The following is a 13,964-nucleotide window of genomic DNA, read 5'->3' as shown; positions in this document are numbered from 1 at the left end:
ATATGACTATACTTATATTACACCCTTCCTCATTACTATTTTAGCAACAGGTTCTCTTAAGTAAACAAAAATCAGTTGCCATAATAAAAGAAAATTCTTTTTGCATGAATATAACACTTGAATTTTCTCACAAAATAGGTTAGATTTTTTAAAAAAATAAACCTTTTAAATAAATTTCAGAATTTCCCAGGTTATACTTGAAATTTTTCATTTATAAATTCACATATAATAGAAACCAATTCACTCACTCAATAACAGTTCAGTTTTGCTGTAGTTTCTAGGAACTAGTACCAATTACTGTTGCTAAAAATGATGCTAGAAATGCCAAAATTTTATAATCATATTTATTTTCACTGACACTCAGTAAACAAAAAAATTGAACTAAAATGAAATAACCAGAGAAGCTAAAATTTATGTTAAATAATAAGCCAATGTTAGAGTTAATTACATAGGAATAATTACTTTTAAGGACTTCCCAGATATGTTTCCTAATAGTGTTTAAAACTTTACCACAGATCATTTCATAAGCATCTTTCTTGTGTTTGTCTAAAACAGTACAAAATACTAAACTTAATGGTGCCTTGGAGAATTCTAGACTGATTCCAGTTAACGCTAGAATACTTTTATAGTCATAAGATGACACTGGAACGGAGGGCATCTCTGGTATGATGTTAAAAGATGAGCCTAAAACAGGTACGAAAGCAGATACAAGGGCTGGTCAATTAGCTCTGCTGGTTAGAGTGGTGTTATAACATCAAGGTCAAGAGTTTGGATCCCCATACTGGCTAGCCACAAAAACAAAACAAAACAAAAAGCAAATACAAGCCCAAGAACTCATTACAAACCAGGATCATCCAAGGCCACACAGGATCTCAGGGAATCCTGAAAGTAAAATACCTTGATGAGCTAATCCTAGCACATACAGATCTGCAACTGTCAGATGCTAACACTACAGTTTGCCACAGTAAACAAAATACCAGAGGTTTTATATACCATTCTTGGGAATCTGTTTGTTTCTTGAGCATATTAAAATTCAAATACAATGAAAATTGTCATTAGCAAGTTCAAATGTTCAGATTTTCAACCTCTAAAATTTAAAACAGAATTTATTTAATGCCTGTATTTTTGACAGTATTATAGTCCAAATTATTTTATTACCTTCTCTAAGATATTAATGATCCCACCTTAACTGATAAAATTCAAGCAAACTATGTTTTGACATTCCTGACAAATACCCTGACATAATGGAAGAAGGAGAAGCACAGAGTCAAAAGACCTGGATTCAAATATTGGCTCCACTACCTATTTAATTTTGAAGAAGTCACTTAACCTCTCTGAACCTCAGTTTCTTCCACTTATAAAATAGCAATAATTGTACCTACCCATCCCTTATAGGATTTTTTGACCAATAAGCAAAATACATAAAATGCCTACCACAATCCAGAACAAACAGTAGATGTTCAATTATAATCTTTTAAAATTAATTTCTATATTTAAAAACTCCCCAATCCAGGAATTTGGAAGTATTTATATTTCCTTTTTTAAACATGGCAAACAGTTTAGAGAAGGAACACATGCAATCAGTTTTTGTTGACAATGAAAATAAAAATAGCTAGCTGATTATCATAAGATTGCCATGTCAGTTCTCAACTACAGTATATACATACACATGGATTATGTAGAGACTTCAAAGTTCATCTCCACTAAAGTTTCTCAGTCAGGTGTGGCTTCATTCACTTCTCTCACTGGGGTTTTTTGGAGACGCTTTCCCTTACTGACTTCAAATCTCCTGTTTTGGTTTTTCTGTCCTGGAAGCCTCTGAGGGTGATTTATTAACTTTTAACCATATTTTGTCCTAGAGCTTTTCCCCATGGATTCTGCTGGGGAACTATTCATTACAACTGTGTGTGCTTTCCAAACTGGTTATAACCACCCCCCTCCCAACCCCATGCAAATTAAGAAAAATGGTACAAAAATATGAAAATATAAACTTTTCATTTTACTCTCCTTTGACTTTGCCCAATCTTTACTGATAAAAAAATTCCAGATTATCTACCAAGATAAAGATCCTGTCTCCCAACTCCCCAAAAGTGCAAATGAAATACATTCCATATATAAAATGTGAAAGAATTTTTTATCACCCACTCTGTTAAATGTATGGGATATTTATCATATTTAGGAAATATTTAAATGGCCACATAAATAATAGTATTTTTTTAAAAAAGAAAAAGCTTCAATGAAAGTGAGGAAAACATTGCCTAACTCAGAATAAAATGTCTAAAAGACAACTTTTTCATGTACTTTAATCTACCAAGCTATACTTACAAATTTCAAAAACCTAACAGTACACTAGGTTTATAAAGTGTTCTAAATATTCTTACTATATTTATTTGGATCTTCAGAAATAAGAATTCAATCTATTTTCCGTTTAAAAAAATCTTTGTTCAGTAATGGTAAGGTTTACTGTGCAAACTCATTTAATAGTTTATCCACTGTGTCAACAACCTTTCAGTGACACCGAGTGGCTCATACCTATTTTTAAAACAGGTTTAACATGCTGAGATAGATTTCTGAATCAGACATCTGACAAAGCACAGTGATAGACACCCAAATTTCACATAAGTATAAACAACAAGGATTAATAAACAACAAATGATTTTATGAATAATGGAGATTATTTCTAAAGCCTTTCCAACTTCTTTGATTCTATGACCGCCCAGGAACATAGGTTTATAGTCGCTATTGTCATGACAGTTCATGTTCAATAACTGTTTAAATTATTAAATTATTACATTAATTTATTTTTAAAAAAGCATAAAAAGCTTACTAGGTACCTTGAATAGAGGATCTTAATCTTTTTTGATCAACTAATCTGAAACAAGGATGGGTACTATGATATGGAAATAATCCAATTCTAAAACCACAATCCAATTCTAAAAATCAATGTCTTCAAAGAAATGATAAATGCATGAGGTGATGGATACATTAACTACCCTGATCCAATCATTATATAAATAAACTTTAAAAATTAAAAATAAATAAATTTTAAAAATCAGTGTCTCTCTCCTTGACAATGATTTATACATATTTTATTTAAACATATCTTATCAAAACATCTGAAATTATTTTTTACTATATCAATTTCTACACATATGCATTTATGATGTCAAAAACCACAGTGGAGGGAAAAGATAACTACAGAAGAGACAGTATGTGAAGTCTGCCTTTATAGAATTTCACTATCAAATATAATTATGCCCAGGAGTATGCTTTGTACAGATCTAGTCAAAGAAATTGTCAGATTTTTAACCATTCCCTATGTTACAAAAAATCAGTCTACCTAATGATATACAAACATATTACACAAAAAATATTAGATAAATAATCAGTCTATGAAACACTGTACTTCTCTCATTATTCTGAGACAAGTTCCTGTTCCAGCATGACTCTCACTAGGCTCAGAAAACAATTTATACCCACTCCTGACACTTCGCTTATACTGTTATTCCCATTCCATCCTTTTCTCCATTCATCCATCCTTCTAAGTCAGTTCAAATCCTACTTCCTTCATGGTAAAGCTTCCTTACAAGTGCTTAATTGGACTAAAAAATGGTGAAGCTTGATGTCACTCTTCTAGCACTATTCTGTACTAATAAATCTGTCATTTAAATAAAAATGCAAAGTAATACAGCCACATAGGTCACTTGATCATAGGAAAAAAAGGGGCATAATTCTTCCTTTTTGTCTCACTAAATACTCAGTATACTGTAATATGTGGTTGAGGAAGTTGAGCAGAGAAAAAGCAATGACTAAGCATCAGAAACACTGGGTTCTAGAACCAAGTTCTGATACTAAAAGCAGTGTGCTCTTGAATAAGTTAACGGAGTTCTCTGGGCTTGTTTCTTACCAGTGCCATCTAGCCAAATATTTCACAACTCAGTAAGTTAATAATTGTTAAACAGCAACAATTCCAATAATGTACAAGAGTTCCTCTGAATTCCTTTATTAACACACCCAAAAATATTAATTTTAGTTAAATCAGTATTACATATATGGAATTTTACATAGTAGAAGCAGCTAGACAAAATGGCAAAGATCTTATTTTTAAAAGGTAATTTATGTAAATCTCCTCAGACCCTGATATTATTATACCTTGTTCCAACAACCTTTTATCACTCCCTGCTGCTTACACAATAAAACCCATAACCCCTTTAGAATTGTATGTAGCCCCTCTACAGTCTGACCCTAACCTACTTACCCAACATTATTGCTCACTGTCTTCTCGTGCATCCTATGTTTCAACCACGCCATATTTCCTACACTGTTCTACCTCTGTGCCAAAACTAACACTCCCTCTCTTTCCAAAACAAAGGAGATTTTTGACAAGGCCTTCTAGATTCCACTTTCTCCACAAGTTTCTCCCAAATTCCTCTATTCAAGATTTCTCATCCTCTTCCATGTTCCCATCACACTTAATATATTCTGTTTTGTATAAACTTTGGTGTACTCATCTGTATGTGCCTACCTCTGCACCCATAAGTTTTTGGAGAATGGTCCAATGTCTTTATTATCTCTGAATTGTTCTATAGGTTTTTGTCTATATTAAACACAAATGCTTGCAAGCCAAATTAAAAAGTTGCGACTAAAGTACCATCACAGATGAATGAATTTAAGGACTAGAATTGAAAACTCTAACAATCCAACCCCTGCAATACCCCAACATGCATATAAACACACAAACATACTCTTTCCTAATGTTAAAAGGTACAAAGATATTGTGAAGTATAATAAATATGTCCGGTTTATTTACTGACATCAATCAACCATTACATAACTATTTGCAGACCTAAATGGTCCAATAAAAATGAGTTAAAGTCAAGCCTGACAAGTCTAGTCTAACTCCATTCCTAAATACTAAAGTTAAATATAACTCAGTTGCCTTCTCCACAGCTAAAACAAGCAATTTTTAGACCTCAGAAACTGGGAACAAAGCTGCTCTGCCTTAAAAGGATAATAAATGCTAAGGTTCAAATAAAACTTTTCATACTGATACTGAAACTAGGAAAAAAGTGAAACATGGGTAGAGGGAACATGGTATGGGCAGAATGAAACCTTCTACTAGTTTCAGGGATGCTACTTTGTGATCATGAGACCTATAAATTGTCACAAGTTCTTGAAAGTTTTTAATTCTTCTTCTGGAATGAAGACAATGTTTCATGGAAATGTTGTGAAGAAGAAATACCACACACTATACATTCAAAGTTTTTCAATCTTAGGACAGAAAAACAAATGAAAAATGAGGTCTAGTAAACAGAGCTATACATTTTCTATTACACCAGTTCATAGAAGGAATATTTGTAATTGTTATTTTCCTTAGTGAAACCAAGGGATAGTCTATTTCAGGCTAGCTAAGAAAAACAATTATAAGTAACATTTCTCTAAACCTTTACTAGTAAAACATTTTGTACTATTATGAAATCTAAGAGAATCCCTAGAATTACAATCTTAATACTACCCACAGAAGCCCTCTGTAGAACTTTCTGATGGGTACACCCACCCAGTGTCTTCTTTAAAGCAACTTTTTAAATTTCAGGGTTTCTTAACTTCAGCATGTACCCACAAAACCTCTACTATTCTTTGAGCATTCCTTGGGGCTTTTTTTCTTTAATACTTAAAAGGTCCTTTAAACACCCAATTATAGTGTATTGGTTAAGTGCTTTTTGTTTTATTTCATTGCTAAACTGATTGGAAAAACCAATAATGAAATATGATCCATTTAAATGTTTGAAATTTCTCATTTACTCACAAGAAAGTTTTACCATCAACCAATCAAGCTCAACTCAAATACAGATATGCTATGACAGGCCTCCAGTAAAAACATTAAATAAGTGTCCCAGGTACTCTTTATCAAAATAGTAATGCACTAAATGACACCCAAATGACTGAAATAGTTGACCTTCAATATGATATAAATTAGAGATTAAAATTAACTATACTTAGTCATCAAAAATGCTATTGAATAAAATGTAAACATTACTTTAGAGATGTTTCAGCCAGTATCTCATCATTTATTAAAAATATTTATTTACTGAACATTTACAAATATTGCCCTGTTAGAGACAATGAGGATACAACAGTGAACAGGAAGCCCTGCTGAAACTTACACTGCGGAGACAGAAGATAGGAAATGAACAATAAACAAGATAATTTTGTGTTAAGGAAGTGCCATAAAGGAAATAAACAGGGAGATATGATTGGGATGGGATGGGATACTTTCAGAAAGGATAGCCAAGGAAAAGTTCCCTCTGAGATGATACTTGAACTGGGATTTTAAGGATGAGAATGGCCAGCTACACTAAGAACTAAAGTGAAGACACTCTAGGCAGAGGGAATAGCAAACACGAAGACCTTAGGACACAGGTGACAGTGGTTTAAGATGCAGTCTGAGAGTATGACCATGGGGTCATAGATACCATAGCAAGTAATTTTATTATAAATAAAACAGGAAGTAATTGAATTGATCCCAGCAGAGCTGTGACAATCTAATTTCCAAAAGACCATTCTGACTGCTAATGTAGAGAGTAGACTGGACTGAAGGGCTCAAAGTGGAAGCCGTGAGGATAGTTAACAAAGTATTATCATAGTCCCATGCAGATGTTGATAATATACTGGGCAAAGGGCCAAGCAACAGAGATGGAAACAAGTGGGTAGTTTTGAGTTTTATTTGTGGGTAAAATCAACAAGATTTAGGAATAGACTGGGATGGGGCAGGTTGGGGGAGGGATTAAGGATACAAGAATCTACATTTTTAGCTTGAACTATTTTCTGAGATAGAAAAGACCACCGAGAGCGAGCGAGCGAGCGAGAGAGAAAGAGAGAGAGAAAAGTTTAGTAGAGTAAATACAAAAATTTAGTTTTAGACCTGTTAAGCTGATAGTGCCCAAGACATAAAGAAGTCAAAGAGGTAGTTGGATACATGATTCTGAAGCTCAAGATAGAGATGAAGGATGGAAACATGAGTTTGGGAGCCATAAACACATCGACAATATTTAAACTCAGAGGTGAGTTACCTAGATATATGCCTTTTTCAAAACTGATCAAATCGAATACTTAATTAAGATCTGTGTATTTCACAGATCACTTCAATAAAATGATGGAACTGAATTATGTCACATAAGAAAGGTATAATTAAGGAAGAAAAGGGTTCAGCGCTATGTATACTACTATTCAGAGGAAGCATAGAATAAGAGAAGCCAGGAACAAAAAGAAAACAGGAGAGTGTGATGTCACAGAATCTGAGAGAGGAGTCTTTCACAAAGGAATGAGAAGGCAGCTAAGAGACAATTGGATTTAACAAAACAGAGGCTAGAATTTCAATGAAGCTGAGGAGATATAAGGCAGAGTGGAATGAGAAGATGAAATGACAGTTAATAAAGAGGACAAAAGTAAACAAAAAAACAAACTTGACAACATAAAAATGTAGCACTTCTATCAAAAATATCATAAACAGAAAACCAAGGTCAAGGGTATGAATCCAAAAAATATCATGAACAATGTCAAAAGACAAGCAATTGGTAGGGCAAAAATATCTACAATTGAAAAAAAGGATTACTATCTAAAATAGTTAAAGAACTCTTACAAATCAATATGAAAATGACAAACCCAACAGAAAACTGGTCAAGGGATATGAAACAGATAATTCACAGAGCACGACATACAAAAGATCAAAAATTATGAAAAAATTAGTTTCACTAGTAATCAAAGACATACAGATTAAAATAATCAGATCTTTTTGTACTATAAGATTGGCAAAATTTTATTTATTTATTTATTTATTTATTTATTTTTTTTTTTGTCTTTTCTTGTGACCAGTAAGGGGATCGCAACCCTTGGCTTGGTGTCGCCCGCACCACGCTCAGCCAGTGAGCGCACTGGCCAGCCCTATATAGGATCCGAACCCGTGGCAGGAGTGCCACTGCGCTCCCAGCGCCGCACTCTCCCGAGTGCACCATGGGGCTGGCCCAAGATTGGCAAAATTTTAAATGAAACCTAGTGCTGGTGGCTGTAGAAAAAATGTGTACTTTCATTTACCAATAATAACAATAGAGTGGTTAGTATTGATGAGCCAGTACTTTACTTTGAACCAAGCACTGTTCTACTAGTACAGCTTTTTCAAAAGGGAAGTTTGGGCTGGCTGGTTAGAGTAACAGGTTAGAGCACTGTGTTAAAACACCAAGGTCAAGAAGTCAGATCCCCATACCAGCCAGCTGCCAAAAATAAATAAATAAAGGGAAATTGAATACTATCAAAATGTTTAATATTAATATCATTCAGTCTTAACTCTAGAGAAATACATCTGTTTCTTTCTCTAGAGAAATACATATACAAAGTGGCTTACCGCAAGACTATTTGTAAAAGGGAGAAAAAAGAAAATAACTGAAAAGACTGGTGTGGAGATTTTTTTTAAGATGAAGAAAGATACAGAATATGATCTTATTTTATAAAATAAACAGACAAACTACTATCAATTTGACTAAACAAAGAATAGGCCTGGGCGGATATACCTCTGTGAACATTTGAAGGGGCGAGAGATGAGAGGGAGTTAGAATTAAAAAGGGAAAGAAAAGCAATGTGTTTTATACTCTTTTGAATACCTTGAATTTATTAGAATAAACATGTAGGACACCTGCAGAGACCACACGCCCCAAAGCACCAGTGCGCAACTGAGCAGGTAGGCCTCGCTGCCACCAGACCCCACGCCCAGACTGGCGGAGTATGCGCCAATCAGAGAGGCGCTCCCCCCCAGGAGAGACCGGAGTCCCACAGAGACCATGCGCTGCATGACGCCAGCGCACGATCGAGCAGGTAGGCCTCACCACTGCCAGACCCCATCTCCAGCCCAGCCGAGTACACGCTGACCAGAGAAGTGCCCCCCAAAGAGGCCCGAGACCCACGGGGACCATGCGCCCGAGGTGCCAGTTGGCAACAGAGCAGGCACTGAGGCAGCCATGCCAAATTGGCAGCCCTGGCAGGATCCCTGCCAGACAATAGTGTCGAACCAGTGGACCGTGAAATCCCTTGCCACAACGACTAAACATCAAAGGAAAGATACAAGAAATATGAAAAATCAAGAAGGTACACCACCCAAGGGTAATAACTCTCAAGCTCTAGACCCTATAGAACAAGAAACCCTCGACATGTCTGACAAGGAATTTTGAGTGATAATTCTTGGAAAACTAAACGAGATACAAGAAAACTCAGCTAGACAATCAATGAAATGAGGAAAAGTATACAGGACCTGAAAGAAGAAATGTACAAGGAGATCAATGCCCTGAAAAAGAATGTAGCAGAGCTTGCAGAGCTGAAGAATTCATTCAATGAAATAAAAAGCACAACAGAGAGTTTAACCAGCAGGCTTGCAGAAAAGAGAACTTCTGACCTTGAAGGTGGGCTGTTTGAAATAACACAGGGAGACAAAAAAAAAAAAGAAAAGAAAAGAAAAAAGAACTTAAAACATTGAAGAAAATCTAAGAGAGATATCAGACAACCTTAAGCGCTCACATATCCAATTCACGAGTATTCCAGAAGGGGGAGGAAAAGGAGATTATATTGAAAACATATTCAACAAAATAGTGGCAGAAAACTTCCCAGGTATTGGAAAAATCACAGATCTTCAGATTCAGGAAGCTCAAAGATCCCCAGACATATTCAACCCAAAAAGGTCTTCTCCAAGACATGTTATAGTCAAATTGGCAAAACCCAAAGACAAAGAGAAAGTCGTAAAAGCTGCAAGAGAGGAGCGTCAAATCACCTATAAGGGAGCCCCAATCAGACTAACATCAGACTTTTCATCACAAACCCTAAAAGCCAGAAAGGAATGGGATGATATATTCAAAATACTAAAAGACAGAGATTGCCAGCCAAGAATACTTTACCACGCAAGGCTATCCTTCCAAAATGAAGGGCAGATAGTATATACCTCAGACAAACAAAAACTGCGGGAGTTCACTACCACACGACTACTCTTACAAGAAATTCTCAAGGGAGTACTGGGTTTGGTACCTGAAAAATAACTACCACTGCCATAAAAACTCGAGAAAAATCAAAACCCACTAGTAAAATAAAATGCCAACAATGAAGAGGGAAAAAAAAAAGTTTATCTACAATCCCAGAAACCAACAACTACAGAAGATAAACAGTAAATCAGAAAGAAAGGAACAAAAGAAATTTAAGACATCCAAACAAAAATCAATAAAATGCTAGGAGTAAATCAACACTTTTCAATAACAACTCAATGTAAAAGTATTAAATTCCCCAATCAAAAGACACAGACTGACTGACTGGATTAAAAAGGAGGACCCAACTATATGCTGCCTTCAAGAGACCCACCTCACCCATAAAGACTCACATAGACTAAGAATGAAAGGATGGAAAAAGATTTACCATGGAAACAGAAATGAAAAACGAGCTGGAACAGCTATTGTTATATCTGATAAAATAGGCTTTAAACTGAAAACCATAAAAAGAGATAATGAGGGCTACTACCTAATGATAAAAGGACTGATCCATCAAGAAGACATAACAATCATAAATATATATGCACCCAATATCAGAGCAGCCAGATTTATAAAGTGAACTCTATTAGACCTAAAGAAGGAAATAGACACTAATACCATAATAGCAGGGGACCTGAACACCCCACTATCAATATTGGACAGATCATCTGGGCAAAGAATCAACAGCGAAACACAAGATCTAAACAACACTCTAGACCTATTGGACTTGACAGATCTCTACAGAACATTCCATCCAACAACCTCAGAATATTCATTCTTCTCATCAGCACTTGGATCATTCTCCAGGATAGATCACATGTTAGGTCACAAATCAAGTCTCAACAAATACAAAGAAACTGGAATTATCCCATGTATTTTTTAAGAATGCAATGGACTAAAATAAGAAATCAATAAGAAATGAAAGTCTGGAAACTATACAAAAACATGGAAATTAAACAGCATTCTACTTAATGACATATGGGTCCAAGAAGAAATTAAACAGGAAATAAAAAAATTTACTGAAACTAATGAAAACAATGATACATCATACCAAAACTTGTGGGATACTGCAAAAACAGTACTAAGGGGGAGATTTACCACATTAAATGCTAACTTCAGAAGAATGGAAAGATGGCAAGTGAACAGCCTAATACTTAAAGAACTTGAAAAACAAGAACAATCCAAACCAAAGTTAGCAAATGGAAAGAAATTATTAAGATCAGAGGAGAACTTAATGAAATTGAAACCCCAAAAACAATATAAAAGATCAACAAATCAAAAAGTTAGTTTTTTGAAAAGATAAATAAAATTGACAGACCATTAGCACAGCTAACTAAAAAAGGAAAAGAGAAGACATAAATAACAAAAATTAGAAATGAAAAAGGTGATATTACAACTGATACCTTTGAAATACAAGGAATCATTAGATACTACTATAAACAACTATATGCCAACAAATTTGAAAATCTGGAGGAAATGGATAAATTTCTGGACACCCACAAACTACCAAAACTGAGCCAAGATGATGTAGAAAATCTGAACAGACCAATAACAATGAAAGACATTGAAGCTATTATCAGAAGTCTCCCAGCAAAGAAAAGCCCAAGACCAGATGGATTAACAGCAGACTTCTACCAAACATTCAAAGAGGAATTGACACCAATTCTTTACAAACTATTCCAAAAGACTGAAACAGAGGCCATTCTCCCAAACTCATTCTATGAAGCAAACATCACCCTGATACCAAAACCAGGTAAAGATACAACTAAAAAAGCAAAGTACAGGCTGATATCCTTGATGAACATAGATGCAAAAATCCTCAATAAAACGCTAGCTAACAGAATACAGCAACACATATGTAAAATTATACACCATGATCAAGTGGGATTCATCCCAGGGATGCAAGGTTGGTTCAACATTCACAAATCAATATAGTGATACAACATATCAATAAAATCAAACACAAGGACCATATGATCATCTTTATAGATGCTGAAAAAGCATTTGATAAAATTCAACACTTGTTCATGATAAAGACTCTCTATAAGTTAGGTATAGATGAGTATACCTGTGTATTTCAACATAATTAAAGCCATATATGATAAACCCACTGCCAGTATAATTCTGAATGGGGAAAAGCTAAAAGCTTTTCCTTTAAGAACAGGAACTAGACAAGGATGCCCACTCTCACTACTCCTATTCAACATATGTTGGAAGTACTAGCCAGAGCAGTCAGAGAAGAGAAGGAAATAAAGGGCATCCAGATTGGAAAAGATGAAGTCAAACTGTCCCTCTTTGCAGATGACATGATCCTATATATCGAACAGCCTAAAACCACTACAAAAAAACTCTTAGAGTTGATAAATGATTTAAGCAAAGTTGCACAATACAAAATCAACACACAAAAATCAGTAGCATTTCTATTCTCCCATAGTGAACATGCAGAAAGAGAAATCAAGAAAACTTGCCCATTTACAATAGCCGCCAAAAAAATAATATACTTAGGAACAGAGTTAACCACCCGCTGAGAGAAATTAAAGAGGACACAAGAAGATGGAAAGATATCCCATGCTCTTGGATTGGAAGAATCAACACAGTGAAAATGTCCATACTACCCAAAGTGATATAAAAATTCAATGCAATCCCCATCAAAATTCCAATGACATTTTTCTTAGAATGGAAAACACTATCCAGACATTTATATGGAATAACAAAAGACCACACATAGCCAAAGCAATTCTGAACAAAAAAAATAAAGATGGAGGCATAATACTACCTCACTTTAAACTATACTACAAAGCTATAATAACCAAAACAGCATGGTACTGGCATAAAAACAGACACACTGATCAATGGAATAGAATAGAGAATCCAAAAATCAAACCACACACCTACAGCCATCTGATCTTTGACAAAGGCACCAGGCCTATACACTGGGCAAGAGACTGCCTCTTCAGCAAATGGTGCTGGGATAACTGGATATCCATATGTAGGAGAATGAAACTAGACCCATACCTCTCACTATATACTAAAATCAACTCAAAATGAATTAGAGAATTAAATATACACCCTGAAACAATAAAACTTCTTAAAGAAAACATATGAGAAACACTTCGGGAAGTAGGGGGGCACAGACTTCATGAATACGACCCCAAAAGTACAGGCAACCAAAGGAAAAATAAACAAATGGGATTATATCAAATTAAAAAGCTTCTGCACAGCAAAAGAAACAATCAAAAGAGTGAAAAGACAACCAACAAAGTGAGAGAACATATTTGCAAAATATACATCTGACAAAGGATTAATATCCAGAATATACAAGGAACTGAAACAACTTTACAACAAAAAAACAAGTAACCCAATTAAAAAATGGGCAAAAGAGCTAAATAGGCATTTCTGAAAGGAAGATACACCAATGGCCAACAGACACATGAAAAAATGCTCAACATCACTCAGCATTCAGGAAATGCAAATCAAACCACACTGAGATAACATCTCACCCCAGTTAGGATGGCTAATATCCAAAAGACTGTGAATGATAAATGATGGCGAGGTTGTGGAGAAAAAGGAACTCTCCTACACTGTTGGTGGGACTGCAAAATGGTGCAGTCTATATGGAAAATGGATTGGAGGTTCCTCAAACAATTGCAGATAGATCTACCATATGACCAGCTATCCCACTGCTGGGAATATACCCAGAGGAATGGAAATCATCAAGTCGAAGGTATACCTTTTCTCCATTTTCATTGCAGCACTATTTACAATAGCTAAGAGTTGGAACCAGCCCATAATCAGATGAGAGGATACGGTAAATGTAGTATATTGACACAATGGAATACAACTCTGCTATAAAAAAGAATGAAAATTTGCAACAACATGGATGGACCTAGAGAGAATTATATTAAGTGA

General features: G+C 35.0%; 1 protein-coding gene across 4 annotated transcripts in view; it reads right to left on the bottom strand.

Annotated features, from left to right (window-relative positions):
• PHTF2 (putative homeodomain transcription factor 2) overlaps window positions 1–13,964 on the bottom strand; it is a 145,360-nt gene that overhangs the window by 110,768 nt on the left and 20,628 nt on the right. Inside the window, exon 2 of one of the 4 annotated variants that reach the window (XM_063098638.1) lies at window positions 846–882. The exons of 2 other annotated variants lie outside the window; for them this stretch is intronic. The gene's annotated coding sequence lies outside the window, so the exon portion shown is untranslated. Of the gene's footprint in view, window positions 1–462; window positions 482–845; window positions 883–13,964 lie in introns of those variants that run through there. One more of the 4 variants, XM_063098639.1, reaches the window with a different exon arrangement.

The sequence above is a fragment of the Cynocephalus volans genome, chromosome 6 (assembly GCF_027409185.1).
Source record: "Cynocephalus volans isolate mCynVol1 chromosome 6, mCynVol1.pri, whole genome shotgun sequence".
In the NCBI taxonomy this organism is placed as follows: Eukaryota; Metazoa; Chordata; class Mammalia; order Dermoptera; family Cynocephalidae; genus Cynocephalus; species Cynocephalus volans.
The sequence above is the reverse complement of the archived record's forward strand: the minus strand, read 5'-3'. Positions and strand labels throughout refer to the sequence as shown.